The sequence below is a fragment of the Apodemus sylvaticus genome, chromosome 7 (assembly GCF_947179515.1).
Source record: "Apodemus sylvaticus chromosome 7, mApoSyl1.1, whole genome shotgun sequence".
Taxonomy (NCBI): domain Eukaryota; kingdom Metazoa; phylum Chordata; class Mammalia; order Rodentia; family Muridae; genus Apodemus; species Apodemus sylvaticus.
The window spans coordinates 38339898-38344911 of record NC_067478.1 but is presented as its reverse complement, the minus strand read 5'-3'; the positions used below and the strand labels follow the sequence as shown (position 1 = coordinate 38344911).

The 5014-nt window shown below is 38.0% G+C and overlaps 1 non-coding gene across 1 annotated transcript; it reads right to left on the bottom strand.

The window, feature by feature from the left end:
* Positions 1-1467: 1467 nt before the first annotated feature.
* LOC127690302 (small nucleolar RNA SNORD50) lies at positions 1468-1539 on the bottom strand. Its single transcript, XR_007979030.1, has one exon. It is a non-coding gene; the product is annotated as a small nucleolar RNA SNORD50 (small nucleolar RNA).
* Positions 1540-5014: the final 3475 nt, after the last annotated feature.

Here is a 5014-nt window from a genome sequence, read left to right as displayed (position 1 = left end):
AATAAAAACGAAACTACTCTCCTCCTGCTTAGTGTTAAAATTAATTTAAATACCTTGAATTTAATGATGAATTAGGTAGAGGGGTGGGCTGACATGCTTTTAATCCAAGCGTTTGGGAAGCAGGAGGATCTAGTTCAACATCATCCTAGTACAGAGTGCAGACAACCTGGGATACTGAAAACTGTCTTGAAAAGTGTTACAACTAAGCAAAAGCATGCTAGAATAATTTATCCATAACCAGTGATACTACCTTATACAGGCTAGCAAAAACAATTGAAGTCAGGCAATTTTACAGTATTCTAAGGATAAGTTTTCTTTAATCTAAACTGAGGCATCTCTATAATTGATTATTAGGACAATTTTGAGACACTGCTGGAAAAAAAAAAAAAAGCAAGTCAATTACCATAAAGGAAAATGGAAATATGCAGCAGTTAAGAATTTAGAAAGTAAAGCCCATTTAATCTTAGCACTTGGAAAGCAGAGGCAGGTGCAATAAAGACCATTCAGTCAAAGAGAAACCCTGTTTCAAAATTAAGAAATGGTAGGGAGGCCTGGACAAATGTGATCAAGTCAGTGTTTGACAATGTTACAGGGAGCCCGGAGGTGCTGGTGGTGGCACATGTCTGTAATCCCAGCACTCTGGGAGGCAGAGGTAGGTAGATTTCTGAGTTAGAGGCCAGCCTGGTCTACAGAATGAGTTCCAGGATAGCCAGGGCTATACACAGAAACCCAGTCTCATAAAAAAATAAATAAATAAATAAAATAAAATAAAATAAAAAAACCCAAACAAACAAAAACAGACAATGTCATAGGAAAACCTTATCATGTGCACAATCATGCTAGTTAGGAGACTGACATTACTGTGCTTGATGCACTAACTGAAAACTCAATAACTATGGAAGTGGAACATGTACTAGGGCACGCTGGTTAATCTGACACAAGCTGAATTGAATAAGTATTTGCAACTGGATGTTTATTGCAACATTCCCAAATATCCACTGTGTGATGCCTAAAGAAATAGCTCACGATCAAGTTTACAATCACTGAGATGGTGACCTGCTTCATTAAGGTCATGATTACATTCACTCTGCTCAGTCTGTACAGCTGTGTCAGCTGACCACAACCTTCACAGAACAGAGCACTGTCAATGGATTGGCAAAACAATCCATTTACATACACCCCACAAAAAATGTACAAGAATCAACTCTGCAGGCCATACCAGATGCTGTCCTGATCAATAGACAGATTAACAGGGAAAGCCAGGTCCATGGAGACCCTATCTCAAACATCCCAGTACTAATACTATGCATTTTCCTCTTGTCTCTGCATTTTCTGGATGTTTACTACATCTAGTTTTCATTCTCAAGTCTTGTTGTCACTGGCTCTAAAACTAAAAAAACAAAAAAACATAGGTATTATATTACTGCCAAAATTAAACAGAACACAACAATCCATTTGTAATGGTCCATCTCAAAGTCCAGATCCATAACTGTGGTTTTTCAACAGGAATTCAGATTTGGGATAGGATCATCATAGACTAAACCAATTTCATGAAGTTCAGCACAGGGTTGGAAAGATGGCTCAGTGGGAAAGAGTACCAACTGTTCTTCCAAAGATACTGAGTTCAAACACCAGCAACCACATGGTGACTCACAGCCATCCTTACTCCTGATCTAGGATCTTTACAGGACAAGGGGCATCCCAATGGGATCCTTCTGTCTCCAGTTCCCAGCTCTGAAATATTAAGCATGTGCCACAACGAGCATAATTTTAATTTGGTTCTGGGAATGAATTTATCTTAGGTCCCTGGGCTTGCAAAGCACATGCTTTACTGAGCCATATCCACAGCCAGTCTAAATTTTTAAGGTTATTAGATGAATGTCATTTTCAAAATGATTTTTGTGTATCTTTTAAATTTTTTAAAAAGGCTTATTTATTTTATCATAAATAAATAAGTAAATAAATAAACACAATAAAGTAGACTGTAGCTGTCTTCAGACACACCAGAAGAGGGCACTAGATCTCATTACAGATGGTTGTCAGCCACTTTGTGGTTGCTGGAAATTGAACTCAGGACTTCTGGAAAAGCAGTCAGTACTCTTAACTGCTGAGCTGCCTCACCTCATCAACAGCTATTCCTAGCTGTCAACTTGACTATATCTGGAAGGAACTACAATCTAGAATTGGAAGGCTCATATATGATCCTAATCTGGAGGCTCAGAGATATAAGTTTCTGACCTGGATCTTGGCATGGAGAGCTTGAAGCATAGTGGCGATGAATTCCAGAAGATAAAGACAAGGAGATCTCTGAGTTCAAGATCATCTGGGATTAAAGGCATGGAGACACATGCCTTTAATCTGGGCCACACCCTCTGCTGGAGATCTATATAAGGACATTGCTTCTATATAAGAAGCAAGATTTACTCACTCTTCTTTGCCTGCTTGCCTCATGGGAATGAGCAACTGCTAGATCCTTCTACTTTCATCCACAGCTGCTTCTGACCATTGCTGGGGAGTTGGACTATAGACTCTAAGTCATAGACAAATTCCCTAACTATGTAGAGACTGCACATACATTCTATGACTCTAGAGAACCCAAACTAATACACCAGCCCTGTCATTTAAATCTTCTGTGTTAGGTTTCATCACAATAACAAGAAAATTTAGATCAGTGTTTTTCAACTTTTGAATTGAGACCCCACTGATAAACCTATATCTACAAAATATTTACATTATGATTTATAACTAGCAAAAATATGATTTAACAATGAAAATAATTTTATGGCTGGAGGATCACCACAACATGAAGAATTGTATTAAAAGGCAGCAGATTAGAAAGAGTGAGAAACACTGATTTAGATAATCAACATGTTTAAAGAGAAAAGATCATTTTGCATCATGATTTGAAGGCTCTAGTGCATGACTGGTTGCTGCATTGAGAGGCAAGGGCAAGGACATAAGCAACAGAAACCAAAGCTATTTCGCATTATCCAAACCCAGCTCTCCCATCACAGAGAACCTTGAACACTGCAACACACAAGAAAAGCAAGATTCTCATTTAAAGTCACATTTCATGATGATGATAGAGGAATTTAAGATGGACTTGAATAACTCCATTCAAGAAATAAAGGAGAATACGAGTGAAAAGCTGGAAGGTCTTAAAGAGGAAATGAAACACTCTCTTAATGAATTACAGGAAAGCCCAACAAAACAGGTGAGGGAATTGAACAAAACCATTCAAGATCTATAAATGGAAATAGAAATAATAAAGAAATAACAAAGGGAGACAACTCTGGAGATAGAAACCTAGGAAAGAGATCAGGAGTCATAGATGCAAGTATCACCAGCAGAATAGAAGAGATGGAAGAAAGAATCAAAAGTGCAGAAAATACTATAGAAAACATTGACACAACAGTCAAAAATGCAAAATGCAAATTGCTCCTAACATGAAACATCCAGGAAATCCAGGACACAATGAGAAGACCAAACCTAAGTGTAAGAGGTATAGAAGAGATAAGATTCCCAAATGAAAGGACCAGTAAATATCTTCAACAAAATTATAGAAGAAAACTTATCTGACTTAAAGAAAGAGATGCCCATAAACATACAAGAACTCCAAATAGTTTGTACTAGAAAAGAAATTCCTCTTATCACTTAATAGTCAAAACACAAAATGCACAAAACAAAGAAAGAATATTAAATGCATTACGAGAAAAAGGTCAGGTAACATATAAAGGCAGACCTACCAGAAATACACCAGACTTCTCACCAGAGACTATGAAAGCTAGAAGATCCTGGGTGGATCTCATGCAGACTCCAAGAGAACGCAAATGTCAGCCAAGACTACTATATCTAGCAAAACTCTCAATCACCATAGATGGAGAAACCAAGATATTCCATGACAAACCAATTTACACAATATCTTTCCACAAATCCAGCCCTACAAAGGATCATAGGGGTAAAACACCAATACAAAAGGGAAACTATTCCCTGGAAAAAGCAAGATAGTAACCTTCTTTCATCAAACTCAAAAGAAGATAACCACTCAAATATAAAAATAACATAAAAATGACAGGAAACAATAATCACTATTCTTTAATATCTCTTAATATCAATGGACTCAATTCCCCAATAAAAAGACATAGACTAACAGACTGGATAAGGAAAAAGGACCCTACATTTTTTTGCATACAGGAGACACACCTCAGTGTCAAAGACAAAAACTAACTTAGAGTAAAAGGCTGGAAGGCCCCGGCCTGCGGGGGTTTTCGACAGGGGACCCTAGAAGAGAAGGGCAGAGAAACAGAGACAGGAGATGCGAAGAGGCCAAGAGTAAGTAACTGCTCAACACCTATCAAACTGTATTTTCTCAGGGAACTTATATAGGCAGGGGAAGAAGTGAGCAAGTGGGATTCTTCGCATAGTCTGGGCATTCCGCCAAGGTGAATCTCTGGCAGCTGCACGGTGTTTTCTTCTTCTGGGAGGGCAGTGACCACCCTATCTCTCCAAGGTCTGTAGCTGAGGAAAAGTCAAAACTAAAGCCTATCTTTAAATTGAACTCTAAATGAAAAGTAATGTCAGTTTGGCTCCTGGCAGGGGAAGACACTTTTACAAGCAAATGGTCTCAGGAAATGAGCCACAGTAGCCATTCTAATAACAGATAAAATTGATTTTCAACCTAAAGTCATCAAAAGAGACACAGAAGGACACTTCTTTCTGGTCAAAGGACAAATCCACCAAGAACTCTCAATTCTGAACATCTACGCTCCAAATGCAAGAGCACCCTCATTCGTAAAAGAAACTTTACTAAATCTCAAAGCACACATTGCACCTAACACAATAGTTGTGGGTGACTTCAACACTCCACTCTCCTCAAGGGATCTATTAGTAAAATAGAAACTAAACAAAGATACAGTAAAACTAATTGAAGCTTTGGACCAAATGGATTTAACAGATATTTATAGAACATTTCATCGTAAAGCAAAAGAATATACCGTTTTCTCAGTACCTGATA